General features: G+C 38.5%; 1 protein-coding gene across 3 annotated transcripts in view; it reads right to left on the bottom strand.

Annotated features, from left to right (window-relative positions):
* nexmif.L (neurite extension and migration facto L homeolog) overlaps positions 1-16,901 on the bottom strand; it is a 233,338-nt gene that overhangs the window by 108,899 nt on the left and 107,538 nt on the right. For all 3 annotated transcript variants that reach the window (XM_018229817.2, XM_018229818.2, XM_041572722.1), the window contains exon 2: positions 9,464-9,594. The gene's annotated coding sequence lies outside the window, so the exon portion shown is untranslated. The remainder of the gene's footprint in view (positions 1-9,463; positions 9,595-16,901) is intronic.

Genomic DNA, 16,901 nt, shown 5'->3' with positions numbered 1-16,901 from the left:
ATTAGTGACAGCAATGATGTCAATCTCAATGAAACCATAATATTCGCCCTGTAAAAAAAATATGTTTATGGGTCAGGCTGCAGAAGTACTGGCCTTGCTCAGTGTGCTTATTACCTGATATGAACTATGCCCCAAAGCCATTGTGACTTCTGTCAATCATGGAAACATATACAAAAATGGTATTCTAGTTCAGTTACAAACCCCCATACAACTATTATTTTGTACATTTTGCAGGCCATAAAGCTTATCATGAACGCATGATTATTTGTAGTACCATAGTGTTTTCACCAAAGAAGAACCCGTCTCAACAAGCAGTAGGAAGAATTGTCCTTGAAAAGGAATATTCTGGGATCTGAACATGCCCCCATAACATCACACCTCTGGCCCACTAGTCCACACCTCTTCTAGTTTCTCAGAAGAGGATTATAGCATAATAAGACAGTTTTAGCCTAAATTCTACTACTTGGGCAAGACTAAACCTTCAGCCTGGTGAGGCAGTATCATTTTATGGGCCCTAGAGTTAAAATCAAATGGAAAATAACTTCATATATCTTCAACTTTTAATCAATAAACGAAACAAATGCAAAGGGACAAAAATAGTTCCCCTTTAAGCAGAAATAACCTTAAATAAACCATATCTTAAGGGAATGACAAAAGATGGCATTTTTAGATCAAAGGAAATAATAACCTCTTTCCACCACTGTTACTGACAAAAGATTCCAAGAAGCCAGGAGGTTGACTCCAAGGTCCCACCGCCCATGATCGTGAACGTCAGCCGGTTCTAACAATAACCGAGTTGGCAGACAATTAGGACTACAACTGGGACCTCTTCCAGTAGCAACTAAGTTAAAGGGCAAGTAACACACAAAAAAAACGAAAGGGCACAGTATGAACTTAAACTTAACATTTTGTTACCCTGCGGTGGCAAAGTCTATAGGATTGCTTCAGAAGCTCTGATAAAGTACGCTACTTTGTAGCCATGGGGGCACCCATTCAAGATTTAGTAAGGCAGTAGCGCCCACATTTCACATAACTTTGCACCTTAAATTATTCCCCTACAATTGTGGTCAATATTTCAAAGCTGTAATGATATGCAGAAGTATTACCCAAGTATCTTGGCTCTGTGTGAAGCATTTCAGCCAACAATTAGAAAGAGCGGTACCTATACACGTTGCGCTCGTTCTAGTGCAATTGGCAAAGTTAACTCTGGCATGAATATTTCCATGGCAACCTGCTTCATGCCATGCAAACATCTGTGTCCCATTCACACACAGATCATACTATTGCCACAAGGCATGGATCTTAGCAATGCTGAGTCTTCCAATTGTATTTAGCAATTTTATAGAAATTACAGTTGACTCTTTCACTGTTAAATTGCTACGGAAAATAGAAATATGGATGGAGCCAGGTTTTTATCTAGTGACATCTATCAGCGGGTCCTATCCTTATTTGCACACTCATACAAACATACAGCTACTCACCGGCATTAGGGGGTCCTTAGAGAAAGCAATGTACTACTGTATATTCCACCGTGTCTACAGTTAAAAGTTCATACAGAAAGCATCATGAGCTCCCTAAGGAACTAAATACATCACAGCCACGTAAAAATTTGCGATTACGTTATAAATTAATGATTAACTATCAACTTTCATAGTCACTGCATTGATTTCACTTCTATAAAAGAGGCTTTGTAGTATGGCATATTCTTTTACAAAACTACGTTTTCTAAATTCTGTGTGATGAAATATTCATTCTTTATTCTTTTTTTTTTTTTTCTAAACAGCATGAAACATTCATTTGTATCTGTTCCATATACTGTATTTCCACTGCTTGGCCTACGGATGCATAGGTTATCTCAGGGGCTCTTCACCAGACCAAAAAATGGGTTGTCCTGCTGTTTAGGGTGGGTCACCATAATCCCCTTTGATAATTCTTCTAACTGTAGACTAGAGCATTTCAAAGCGCAACAATAGTTCATAGCTTTTAGACCTAATCTGGTCACATTCCAAAAGGGTTAGGGAATCCTGGGCTAGTTAGTATACATCCTGTGAATCCCGTTCCAAATAAGTTATGAAACCATAGGTTATAATAGGTTATTTTGCAAAAATATTAAGGAATTGTGGTTTATCTAATAGGATGTACGGCATCACAGTGGGTATCCTTATTACATTGGGGTCCTGAATATAGACATTATAGTATGTGTGACTGATGCTTTAGTTTATTAATTATCAGGGTCTATCATGGTGCAATCCCTTAAAATTATTATCCTCTTAATCATTTATAGATCTACCAATTGTCCGCAGTACAGGTAAGGGACATGTTATCCAGTATGCTCAGGACCTGGGGTTTTCCAAATAAGGGGTCTTTCCATTTGGATCTCCATTTAAATCATTCAAAAGTAAAATAAACCCAGTAGGATTGTTTTGCCATCAATATGGATCAATTAAATCTTAGTTACTATCAAGTACAAGGTACTATTTTATTCTTACAGAGAAAAAGGAAATTATGTTTAACATTTTTAAATATTTGACTAAAATGGAGTCTATGGGAGATGACCTTGCCATAATTCGGAGGTTTCTGGATAATGGATTTCTGTATAGTGGATCCCATACCTGTACAGCATACATCATTATTGAAGCACATGTTTTAAAACAAGTGATAATGAACATTTATGGGCTTTTTTTTCATTTAATAATTTCAGCTCTTTCTGCAGCAAATTGGTTTAGGTCACAAGACAGCTGTTCCTGCTGGAATGATGTTGACTTTTGGTCCATTTGCATTGCTGGAAAAACAGCAGGTGAACACAGGTCGAGTAAACAGAGAATGAAACTTAGGAGTCCTGGAAACGATAGATACAGCACTGATCCCAGAAGACAAAGGGACTATATAAATCAACAGGATTTAAGCAGGAATACCCAAGTCAAAATTTATAAGGTTGCAGGTTATTACCATGTGAATATAAACAAGAAACCTAATATATGCCCCAATTGTGTTTATATCAGGATATATTTCTAACATACAAAAAATGGAGGTTGAGTTTTGTTGAACTGGTCACTACCTGATTATTTGGAAGTGTGTATATACATTGTAAGAGCAACTTCCCCTAAGTAGAAAACAACAATATCTCCTGTGTAAATGACATTACTATTGCCAGATACTTCTTTCTGGATGGCAGCCACTGACCCAGAGGTCTTGGCATAGCTTGTGGCAATTTACAAAGCCATTAGGGGGCAAGGGTGAAGCACAAGATAATTGGAAAGATGAGCATGAGCTAGGGATTTGTTTACTTCTGTGTAGATACTGGCTGATTTTATATATTTCGCTAGTGTTAGTGTCTCTCAGAATGCAGAGAAAGTTGCTGATATTTCAGAGAAGAGAGTGTTAAAGGCAGGGCTCCATCAACATTTTAATGCATCCCTTTTCCAACTTGGATCTATGGCTTTTGTATGTGTTCAGTCATTTGTAGCCACAATAATAAAGAGCTTGCATAGTACTACATAATATAGAGCTTGTATGCTTGTTTTTTTGGTCAAAGTGATCCCTGATAAAATGGACAGTGGCTGAAGAATTCCTTATTTTTAAACTGAGAATGTTAAATGTGTAATGGTCTGTGGGCCCACACATGCCCCCTCTTGGCTTAGTACTGGAACAAAGGTTATACTACAAAAATCCTATTCTTGTATCATGCTACAGGGATGACACAAATGCGTCAACATTCTATCAAACAGAAATATAAGCATTTAGTAAAAATCAGAGGAATTGCCAAGTTACAAAATGGGTTGCAGTATTCACTCTAACGGGAAGATTTACTAAGGTTTGGCTTATGTTTTCCATGGAAATTTGAGTTTTCGTGGTTATTTTTTTTAGTCAAAACTCTATTAATCTGGTTAAAAAAAAAAATCTATTTTTTCGAGTTTTTTTTTAAAAACGCAAGCATTAAAAAATGTATTATACCAGACCCTAGAAATAGCTTGAATCTGAAAATACACCATTGAAAACCTGTCGAGGTCGTATAAGAGTCAATAACAGAGGTTCATTGAACCATTTGAAGATGTTAACAGCCTTCATGATGTTTGAGTTTTTTTCGGGAGGGTTTTGCCCCGAAAGCTCTATCAACTCGAGTTTTCGTGTTGTTAACCCCAAACTCGCTGATTCAAGTTTTTTCCATTCGAGTTTTTTCTTAAATGAGAAACCATTCGAGTTTTGAGTTCATTCAAGTTCATTCGAGTTATGAAAAATGTTAAAATTAAAAATTTACAAATAACCCAAAAAGAATCACCATCAGCAGTTACATGGCAAACCCATTCGTTCTACCAGGGAAAACCTTTACAGAAAGTCCCTAGGGTTATTAACCCCAGCCATCTGATGGAGCTAAGGCTCCTCAACTAAAACAACTCACTCTCACATTGACTATTCCTCAATTGTTATGTCCTCTAGCCAGACTCTGGCTCCACTAGGGACTTATAACCAAGGATCACCAAAAGGGTGACACAAGGGAGGGTGATCTAACAGTGCCATCACTAGCAGAGTTCTCCTAGCTCTCATTCACCCTCGGTAACACTCACTTTAAAGTTAGGGTCCTTGTGTACTAAAGGCACCATCTATGTAGGCCCAATATTTGTAAAGATCCCTAAATCCAACGTGAGTTCTTCCCTATTCTTGCACAAACTGTATACACATTTTTTTGAAATTACTAAAATGCACAGAAACAGCATTCCAATGGTAGTCCCAGTACAGGTATAGTATCCCTTACCCAGAAACTCATTATCCAAAAAGCTCCAAATAACAGGAAGGCCATCTATCATCTTAATCAAAGAATTACATTTCTGTAAAACAATTTCCTTTTTCTCTGTAATAATAAAACAGTGCCTTGTACTTGATCCAAAATATGATAAAACGAATAATTATTGGAGGCAGAACAATACTATCGGGGTTTATTGAATATTTAAATGATTTTTAGTAGACTTAAGGTAAAGGGATTCAGATTACAAATACCCCAAGTCCTGAGCATTGTGGATAATAGGTCCCATACGTGTATGAAGAAGGCGATGGACAGCATAAAGTACATAAGAAAAAGTGTTCAGTATACTAATACAAGAGCAGAAAATTATGTATAACAATCCCTTTAAATAGAATTCCCACTTCTCATTTGTATTCAGTATTGGCAATGTTATATTATTGATGTAAGATTCCCAAGCTTTCCTCTGCCAAGGTAACAAAATGGCAGCTCCCCGCTCCTATGCATATATGCAGATAAAAATGAATACCAGTGCTCTGTGCATACATCATGCTGGGGTTTCAAATTTTACTGCGTATTTAGAGATATTTTATAGATACTACTTTTTTGTCTTAATACATCTTCCACAGGATGCCAAGTATTGTTTCACGTAATTAAAGCCAGTCACAATTCATCGAAACATGGCTATTTATATTCGGTGTAAGCAGTAATTTATGATTATACAATTTAAAGTGCTTTGAGCAATATGCCTCTTGATTACCCATTAGCTGTATGAATGTGCTGCATGAATGAGAGGAGATGTGTACAACTATGTGTAAAATACACCTTATCATTTTGCACTTTGTACTGAAATAAGGCAGTAATTAGCATGTGGGGGCAGGGAGACTTTTATAAGTGCCTCGGAATATCTACACAGCATCTTTCATATTCCAATATCCAAACTCTTGCTCTTTAAAGCTCTAGACAAATGAAGTGTTTTTTCTTTCATTGTATTATGTAAATTAGGGTTTGGTTTCTGTGTGAACCAAATATTGCTCCTGTTAACTCTCTAAAATGGCAATATGCAAGTGAATCCTCCCTAACAGCTTTAGATAAATAAGGGAGCAAGAGCAGACATAAATTCTTCTGAAAATAAACATTTCGGCCTGGACATATGGGGGAGGGGCAATTATGTAAGGGGTGGGGTCAGGCAGTAAAGGGGTGGGGCAAATGGTGTAAGTGGATGGATTGGGTGAGCAATATGGTGGTTAAGGTCCATATTAAAGGGTTAAAGCATGATGGAAGCCACCACAGGCATGGATATTTAAAGCAAACTTAACCTTGACTCTCTATTCTTGATTTTATGCATTCTTTGGCAAATACATTAAACAATGTTTTTCTAAACACCTAAACAACATTAGGTGTAATAGTGGTAAGTAAAAGTGGGCTAGATATCCGAGATGAGATGATCCTAAAAGAGTTGGTTTTGTCTGAGGTTTTGCCCCCTTTAAATACTATCTATTCAATTCTCTAAGATTGTAAAGCTTTGGGCAGGACCCACTTAACCTCATGTATTGGTTATCTGTTGTATTTTTTTATGTAATCTGCAGAATATGTTAGGGCTTTATAAATACATGTTAAAGAGGTGGTTCACCTTTAAGTTAACTTTTATTATATTAAAGAATGCCCCATTTCTAGGAAATTTGCCATCAGTCTTCATTATTTATTTTTGTTTTTGAATTATTTGCCTTCATCTTCTACATCTAGCTTTCAAATTAAGGCCCCCAAGGCACCCAAAAACCTTTTGCTCTATGAGCTTACAATTTTAACATTATTTTTTTTTATACATTATCTTGATATTCAGTCCCTCGCCTATTCATATTCTAGTCTCTCATTCAAACCACTGCCTGGTTGCTAAGGTAAATAAAACCATAGCAACCCGATAGCTGCTGAAATTTCAGGTATGAGAGCTGCTGAACAAAATGCTAAATAACTGAAAAACCAATACCAATTTGTCTCTTAATATCCATGTGTATGCCATACTAAAAGTTAATTTATAGGCAAACAACCCCTAAAGGAGAAGGAAAGTCTGTTTGCGCTTGGGATTGCCAAATGTTAGGTACCCCAAGTGATTGTATTGACTTACCTGAAACCCAGGGCTGGTGCTCCTATCAGCAGAAAACTACACTGGCCCGGGGTTCTTCCAGCGAGCACGACCGGCTTCGTCTTGCTTCATATTTCCCAGGGCAGACGCATGCGCAGTTGAAAGAAATAGCCGGCTTTTTAGTAAAAGTTCAGCTTTTTGCTCTACTGTGCATGCACAGCCGTGAGAAGAAAAAAGAAGCCAGAAGAGGATCGCTCCGTGGTGCTCACTGGTATAACCCCGGCCTGTGCTGTTTTCTGCAGATAGGAGCACCGGCCCGGGGTTTCAGGTAAGTAAATACACTCACTTGGGAGTGCCTAACATTTGGCACCCCCAAGTGCAAGAACACTTTCCTTCTCCTTTAATACTAATAATTAGGGATGCACTGATTCGGTTCGGGATTCAGCCAGGATTCGGCCGAATCCTTCTGCCCGGCCGTATCTAATCCGAATCCTAATTTGCATATGCAAATTAGGGGTGGGGAGGAAAAATCACATGACTTTTTGGTCACAAAACAAGGAGGTAAAAATCCAATCCAAAATAGTGGATTCGATGCATCCCTACTAATAATTACCTCTGGCACTATTGCAGAACTCAGCAAAGGAATTCCAACGGCACACAGGACTGTGAGAAATCTTCAAAAATGTATTTCATTGCGGAGTGCGATGCAACGTTTCGGGGAGTAGAACCCCTTTGTCAAGCATGTGCCGTTGGAATTCCTGTGTGCCGTTGGAATTCCTTTGCTGTACTCTGTTCTGGGGCTGCCGAACCTCTGCCAGTGAGCACCAGGCATATTGCTGTTATCTGTTGGGTGTGCGAGATCCTGCTTTGTTCCTACTATTGCAGAACTACCAGCAGACTAGGCAACCTGTGAATTCTGGCAACTGGAGTTCTGCTAAAGCTGGAGCGAATGCTTCTGGTCCCTGTGACAGATCAATATCACAAAAGTATGAGCAAATTAATCCGCTTAGAAACTACCACGCTGTACTAGGTTAGTCACCCACGCCACATATTCATTAGAAGTCATTTTTTCCTTTACCTTTCAGGGTCCCCTCAGACTTCAGGCTTTACGTAAATAGAACATTTTAATTTCAAACTCTGACCCTTATCTAATATCTGAGTAGATATTACTTAATCCCAATCTCCCTAAGGTCGGTATCATGTCATTGTCATTAAATGCTAATAATCATGCTTGCACGGTACATTTTCTCATTTGCACAATAGCCTTTTGCTTATAGTGATTCGAGTCATGTACACAACTTCTGCATGACAGTCGGACATATTCATGTAAACAGCCTTTTGTCTCCTAGTTAGAGTCCTATCTTCAGCATCTGACTAGAATTGAGCCCTTAGCATATATATATATATATATATATATATATATATATATATATATATATATATATATATATAGATAGATAGATATATTCAGAGCCATACATATGGTTAAAGTCAAAATCTGCCTTTTGAAGTGGTTTTCCACCTAAATGTAAAACCCTAGTTAGCCACTGAAATTGTAACAGGAATAAGATGTCTAGTCCTGCAGCAATGCCATAAAGTGCAGAGGTCTACGTAAAGTGTCATGGGCAGCCATTGGGCTCAGCTGGCATAGCATGGGTTAAGTACCATGTTGCTCAAGCCTTCCCTGCTGGGCATGGCGATCAGTTTGCTGCAGCTTGTTTTTATGGAGCTGTGGCTCTCTCCTTCCATCCTTTCCCCTTCTGGTTTTCACTTGTCTTGCGGCATGAGATTGAAGTAGACAAGTGTGAAAGAATCAGAGGCATCGGCAGTGCCGGGGCGCATCCAGAGAGCACAAGGACTGACAGGTCTAGGGTGGAAACACTCATCTCATCTCTGGGGGAAGCAGGGAAAGGAAAGATACAGTATTCCAATATGTGAATGTCTCTCCCTTTTTCTCTGTTCCTCTATGTAAGCGTATCTTTGTGCACATTGACCCTGCTTCAGATAATTCCTTTCCGTGTGCCTATATACACACACTGGGTCTGTTCACCATTATACTGCGCTTATCATCTATTCATATGTGTCACTATGTATACATGCTATCCAAACAGCTCCAGTTATGGAGCTGAAACGTTGAAAATAAATTTTGCATTTTGAAACTTTATACCAAGTCCTGGTTGGTGCGGTTCTTTTGGCTGACATACAATGTAATTAATTTTGAACCAGCACACGGGCATTTGATTTTTTCGCCGTGTGCACTAGCTGCAAAGCGTCTTATTTATTTTATATATATATATATATATATATATATATATATATATATATATATATATATAATGGCTTAAGTGTGCCATTCTCTGTAGGTTACAAAAGCAAAGTTTTCAAAACTAAAATGCACCTACAGAAAGAATTCCTTATGCACCCAAGAAATCATGTTTTAAGGTCTGAGGCAAGGGTGGTTTTCCAGGCAGGGGCAATTAACCCAGAGAGCTGGCGAATTCCTTCACAATACAGTGTACATCAAATTGATACCTCAAACCCAGAAAAAGGTGCCCGTTGCATGATAAATTCCATGACTACTGATCCAGAAATAGTATGCCACCCACCAACACAAGGCCTGGCATCATTCCCCAGTTTCTAACCTTCTTAGTCGAGGATTCTCATGTTGATGTTCCAAATTACACGTCCTCCTGGAGCCTCACCCCTTCTCTAAAGCTTATTCTTCTGATGTCATTAATCAGAGCTGGTAATGACAGCGTTGCAACATGGGGTCCTAGAGAAAGAAGAGATAAAATGTCAAGTCCTTCACCATTTACACAATACGCATTGTATACTTAATTATGCCTGGTAATAGGATCCCAATCACACTAATTGCCCTAAACCAATCTTTTCTTTGCACCATATATCTCCATATGTGGTTTGGTTACTTCACACGGCAGCTTTTCTTCTTCTCTGGTTATAGATCTGATTGTTTTATCCCTTTTGACTACCCTTATATTTTTGTACTTTATCCTAGGACACAACATGTAAATTCGGCTAGAGTAAATTGCAAAACAAAAGGTTGCTTTGAACCCCATTTTAAAGTAAACTCAAATATAAATAAATATATATGTATACCTATATATAAATATCACTATAATGTGAATGCTACAAGATACATTTTCTGCCTGGATTTTAGATCTAGTGGTCCTTCAATGCCCACGCTCTGTCCCCTGCTCAATCTAATCCCTGATTACTGTGTACAAGGCCATCAAACTGAAATGTCGGACATTCTTTTATTATACCTTCACTTACAGAAATACATTATAAAGCTTTCTGCTTTCCGACAGCCAAATCCTGCCAAAAATGCCTTGAATTTCAAACCCACAATGACTGACTCAAAGGGAAAGATAATTACACACCAGACCCAGTGGTGTTTACCATCTCTATATTTCTGCAAATATTTTCACTGGCACTGAAAAAATGTTTAATCATAGATATTAGCAATCTTTTCAAGTACATCTTTTGACCATTTCCAGCTGGGTTTAAAGGGCTTTTATTTACTTGGTTTAATTAATAAATACCAATATCCTCCCCAGTGACATGTCATGATATAGAGACTCCTGCATACCTGAGAGTCACAGTTATTCAGCAAATATTTAGGATTCCTGCAAGCCACAGGGTCACCCAAACAAACACTGCATCCACCTGTATATGAGAAGTTACAGGTGGGATTGTATGCAGGCTGCCGCCTGGCTTGTATTTTACTACCCACCCAATCAAAATGTTTCATGACAATTAGAAATCACTAACAGGGAAGGAAGAGGGAAAGAAGAGTAAGGTTAGTTATATTTCTGGGTAACGTGGCACGTAGTGTGCAAAGCAGAGGGTCTGGGCTTGTGCACAAAGCCAACATATGTGCTTTGTACAGATATTTTTTTCCCAAGTTCAAGAATTTAAGACCTTAAATATTTTTCTGGGGAGCCTACGAACCCATGCCCGTCATACTGGGGTTTCCCAGTGAAACATTTTTGGGCAGGTTCCAAAAATTAATTCCGCTAACTCTTATCAGCCATGGAAAAATTAGCAGTCCTAATCTACAGTGGGACGTGTTCTGTACATTTCCTGTGATTAAGTAGTTGTAAAACTTAAAAGTTAGTAAAACTAAGAATGTCTGGGCCCTCTATGCCTCATAGCAGTCGCATGTCCTGCTAACACTATTATTATTGGATACCTACCTCAGTAGCTGTCACAAACAGGTAATATTATGCAAGATGCTGTGTTCCCTACTACACATTGCTTCAAGGTTCGAAAATGTACTGATCAGCTCCAAGTTCATACTAAAGAAGATAGAGTCTAGATGAGAGAGAGTTTTCTGTCCCCCTTTTCCTGGAGATCAAAATTATTTTGGGTTCAGCCCCGCCTGCATAGTGATACTAAATGTGCTCAGGACCCCCTGAGCTCATAATAATGTTTCAAATACATAAAAATATTGTAAAAGACACCCTACTAGAGTTTGAACTCCTATAGTTTTACTCCTATCCAGGTCAATGCATAAGCATCCACCCCCAAATGGCCTTCATTCTTGGCCCCCTCACCCACTGCGGTGAGTCTGACTATAAGGGCAGGCCCTACAATCAAGAAAACACTGGTTTAAGAGGAAGGTGGATAATTCTGAGAGTGAAAACTAATTTCTGCAATCGAAAAAGAAAAAAAAACAAGGTCACAGTCTGCATTTTCAATCCATTCAGGAGTCAACATCAGAATCCACCAGAGGTTTCCTAACAAAGGAACCTCACCAGATGTATAATTTGGTCTAAAGGTCCACTGCCTGGCAATTCTATAGTTCACTCTCCTGCGCTTTCTACTAGAACTTCCATCTTGTTTCATCATGCTGCTGAGAAGCTGCTCAAAGACAATCTTCTCGATCAATACTTGCAACAACGGTCTCTCCTGCCTCAAGCCATGCTTATCAAATGGAATCTTGTCTTCTAGTCTGCTCAATGCCTATACACTCGCTTCTATACTTGGGAAGTGTCTGCAGTACACTATATATCTCAGTAAACCAGTACAGTCTCTTTAGCCTTTCATTAGTACCTTTGTCTAACTACTTGTTTTCTATCTTTAAATGTGTCTACAATTTTATCTCTGTGCCACTTTTTCTGCACTGCAGCATTTACCAAGGATAATTTTGTGCATGATGCTCCAGCAATATTTCAAATAACATATCACTGCCTGACCCTTCATCTGCAATTAAAATGATACTTGATTATACAGAGCCTTCAGTTGAGGCTGACTTAATCCATATCAATAATTAACAACCTTCTCCTAATAATTACTCTCTTATTCGAAAGTCATATCCAAAAAATGATACAGCTTGCACGTAAATATGAAACGGTGGAGCTAGATGCACGTCTCCTATTATTTGGCTCTATTTATTTACTATAGCGAGGTTTATTTGAAGAATGTTATATTCTGTTGAACACCCTGGACCATCCAATTGGAGGCCATGGTATAAATGTAGCTTTTCAAATGGATTTTATGGCCCATGACTTACCAGGGTCTCCACAGGCTTCTACAACATCATCATTTTAAATTTGGACCAAAGTCAACGACATTTTAAAAAAAAGGTTGACTCCATTGTTCTGCCCTACATTCATTGCTCATTTGTTCTCACCTAGCTTCATTTCACTGTACACAATCCAAAAGCTGCCCCAGTCAATGGTGCTCACTATCTATAGCAAAGGAAATCCAAAAGCTGCTGGTCCTGCAAAAATAACATTAATAACTGATACACCATATAAATAATCTATTAACTTTACCGGTCTTTTGACTTTTCAAGATTGTCCCTAATTCACTGCTTCTACTTCTACTAATACACTTTCCCTTGTCGCTCATAATCGATCGATTTTTTTTTTTGCTCAGACACCCCTGGGGTGCACTAAAGTGAGAAATGTCAATCAGCCTGGAGGAAAAAAGTGAGGTTCTTCCCATGTTACATAATGGAGACATTGCAAGCAATTAAAAGAGTTGGTTCTACTGCATAAAACTGGAATAAAGTGCTTCTATTGTAATTACTTTGCTTTAAAGGCAAATTGTAGGCATAAGTAATGCTCATTTTCTATTTTATTTCCTTTTGAATTGAAAAATACAGTGCTTTTACTGCATGCACAAAACAGACCATCACCTGCATTTATAGATCCCGACTGGCATCAGTTCTATCACTGCCTAACGTTGTGCGGAGCCTTGTTGATTTCAACCAGAATACTGTCTCCAAGGAGTTTGTATTTTCTTTTCTGTGCCCGTTTCTTTCCTCCCACTGTCTAAAAATATACTGGTTGTGTAATTAGCAAACTAACCTTAATGTGTGCATGGCAGGGAATCTAAACTGTCACATTCCCTAGAGCAAGGGTCCCCAACCTTTTTTACTCGTGAGCCACATTTAAATGTAAAAAGATTTGAAGAGTAAAACAAGCACGAAAAAATCCACGGGGATGTCAAATAAGGGCTGTGATTGGCTGTTTGGTTGCCTCTATATAGTTTACAGGAGACTCTGTTTGGCAGTACACGTGGTTTTTATACAACCAACACTTGCCTCCAAGCCTGGAATTCAAAAATAATCACCTGCGTTGAGGCCACTGGGAGCAACATCCAAGGGGTTGGAGAGCAACATGTTGCTCACGAGCTACTGGTTGGGGATCACTGCCCTATTGCATGGACTGATTATATCTCTATAAAGGGACGGGGAATATCAATTTTTTTTGTCCAGTATTGCAAACTGTTTCTCCTTTAAGATGGAATTCTTTATGGTCGTCCAGTCTACACATATTACATTTACCGGTCATCTGAAAACACGCACATCTGATTGATTGCTATGAGTTACAAGACCTGAACAAGCATTACGCCTATACATTACACTGCCCTGACATCAATGAGTAGTTACAAAACATGCATCTCCAATCTGCAAGTTGAAGAGTACCAGCTGCTAGTATTCTGAGCACCATTCTGCTAAGGACGCACTGAGGATGCTGGGAGTTGTATAGTCGGAAAGTAACAGTTGGGGAATCCTGGCTAATGAAGACGCAGCCTGCCCGTAATAACTAGTAGTTCATAGGTTTATTAATATTTGTTTAGTACCACAGTTAATACCTGGTTTCCAATATCCTCTAATTAAAAAAATCTTCATTGCAATCGTTTGTTTACTCCCTGTGTTCTGAGTGGGCGGGGGCCCTTCATTGTCAGATACAGCATTATTTCACAGCAACAATAACTTCATACGCCCAAAAGAGTGTCTTGTCCGAGCAGACACAAGTCTAGAAACGTACTGAATTCCAAAGCAGTGTATCGCTGGAAATCAAATATTCCCCTTTTCATCTCCTCTCCATTAAGGGAATGACAAGACAGCCAATTATTAAATGCTTGTCTGCTCTGCACCGATGGCTCGAGCTCACCGAAAAGATAAACACATCTAATTATTTCTAACTCGTTACTTTACATTTTCCAATATTCTTCAGAACGCAATCGAATCCACTGCAAAGCAAAAGCAACATTTAAGCTAGAAAAAATAAGACCTGAAGTACTATATTTTTTATTTTTTATTTTTTTTATGTAGCCCTAAAAAGTGTTTTACTCAATACATGAAACGCCTAGGCTCTTCAATCCCTTCTATGTGTTTGGGTCCAATTAATACAGAAACTGGAAAGTTATAATTAAAGACACATATAGTATCTGCATGCTAACATGCTTATACATGCATGCACAATATTCAGATACTATTGCACACATAAGGGTGCAACATTTTTTTTAGGCATTACTCCTAACCTTCATAAACAGGGGCCCAATAAATGCAAACTAGCGCAGTTATTCATAGGACCAATCACTGGTTTGTTCCTTTTAGGGCAGCATGGTGGCACTGCCTTGCAGTGTTGGAGCTTTCTGGATAACAGGTTTATGGGTGTTTGGGAGAGTGTTGCTGTATATATATATATATATATATATATATATATATATACACACACAACCTTCATCAGCCTCAATGAGCCCAAGAGACCAGGAAATTGGGAGTTTTAGAATGCTGCCTAGCCGATCCTGTCTGTTCGCTCAGTGCTTGGTGATGGTAAGTAAGAGCAATGTGTCAAATATTATAGTCCTGCGCACAGATGCTCCGAAGAATAGAGTGACAGAAACCAATATAATTCCAACTGCTCTCAGAACTCGGAAAGGTCAGCCGAGCTGGGTTGATGATGGACTGTTCCCAGCCATGCCATTAATCGTTTAGAAGCAACAGTAGCAGCAGCAAACTCCAACCAGATGCTGGTAGCTACAGCCATGCGGATCCTCGCTGCCCGGTCTGTTGTGCATTTAAAGCCTGTCACACTACAGTGCCGAATTAGGTCTACAGAGAAAAAAAACTAGAGCTGAAGCACACGTAGTTCCTATGTTAATGTACCAAATGTACATAGACTATAAACAGCCAGACATATGCTATGTTCACTTTCACATCAATTACATTTACAAATAACTTTATAACTTTATAGTCATGGAAGCCCAGTTTAAAAGTAACATAGGGTAAGATTTGGAACACTTTTGTGCTGCCTTAGATATTCTTGGAAAATAGGGGCATATTTATATAGAAAATGAGCCTGCTAGAGGGAAATTTCACAGCTCTCTAATCACTTGTACAGTATTTTTAGGGGCATGTTTTTTAAAGGGTGACCTCTCACTTTCATGCCTTGATAAATAAGCACTAAAAAAAATCCTAACGAGAGAGTGAAGTGAACAGAGAGCTGTGAAATTCCCCTCTTGTGCTAATACCCTAAAGCCACACACACACAGTAATATAAATATGAATAAGGACATTTTTCCTTCCTTTACATATTTGTAAATATAGTAACTGATTTATAAATCAAAGAAAGATGCCTTCTTTGGTTTCCATGATAGAAGGTCATTTGAGGTGAGATTTTGATTGAATGCTTATTTCTGTTTGACATATACTTGGGACTATAGCATACAGAATTATACATTGTCCTCATTTGGTTTGGCCCTCATTGGTTTGGGGGCCAAGCCAAATGTTGCACAAACAAATATTGGCTTAACCCAACTGAATAACTGTGGTTCTCCCAGTAGTCTCAAATGTATACTTTGCTCTAATCCCTTACCCTAGAGGCTACTGTAGGAATGCAAAATCTGACATATGGAGGGGAGAACAGATAGGGGTCAGGATGAGGATATGAGAAGTATAAAAAAGGAGATAAAAGGTAGGTTGAAGGAAAATATGAGCAAGGTATAAGCACAGGTATAAACAAAGAAATAAAAGGCAAATAAAGGGGAAAAAGCAAAAGACAGAACAGGAGAGAAGGAAACAAGAGATAAGAAAGTTTTAAGAAAGAAAGAATTTTGACAGAAGAGATTAAAGAGATCAATGGTTCCAAGCAGGTCCAGCCACCAAGGGTAATGTCATTTTATCTTGCATTTTCATATTTCAATAATATTTCATCTTTAATGGGTACTGAGGTAGAACTGTTATACCCCTTTCGCCCACAATACACGGCTCAAACCTCTGTTAGGTTTTATTTTATTCCAGCACAGAATGGTGTCAATCATGCTGGACAATCTGTGGCTCAGGAAGCTCCCTGCCGAGCTGTTGGAATCCTTCTACTCTTTAACATGCAATAACATTTTTTAAGCTTTAACGTTATTGGCTACCAAACAAGGTTAGACATCTGCGCTGGCGCATATAATCTAAAGAGAATAGAAGTTCTGCTTTAAATATGCAAACTGATGGCAGGGAATTTCTCTAAACATCTGGAAAGGAAAGATTTTCATTATGATTGCCCTTTTGGAAAAGACAAAAAAGAAAGGAAGGGGAAATAGGTATGTTAATTGTTTGTATTATTTCTTTTTGTCACTCTCAAATGCCAATAACAAGTTTCATTTTTTTTTCTCCTTGTAGTGATTTGTTAGTGATTAAGAAGAGAATTAACCGTGGAAACAATCATCTTCTGTCTCTGCCCAACCTGAAACCACATCTACTGTATATCATTCCACCCACTCAGCCATGCAGACAAAAATAGTGCGTCAAGGACATCCTTTCTTGCACTC

This window comes from Xenopus laevis, chromosome 8L, assembly GCF_017654675.1.
Source record: "Xenopus laevis strain J_2021 chromosome 8L, Xenopus_laevis_v10.1, whole genome shotgun sequence".
Taxonomy (NCBI): domain Eukaryota; kingdom Metazoa; phylum Chordata; class Amphibia; order Anura; family Pipidae; genus Xenopus; species Xenopus laevis.
Note: the sequence above shows the minus strand (reverse complement) of the source record. Positions and strands in the feature narration are given on the sequence as shown.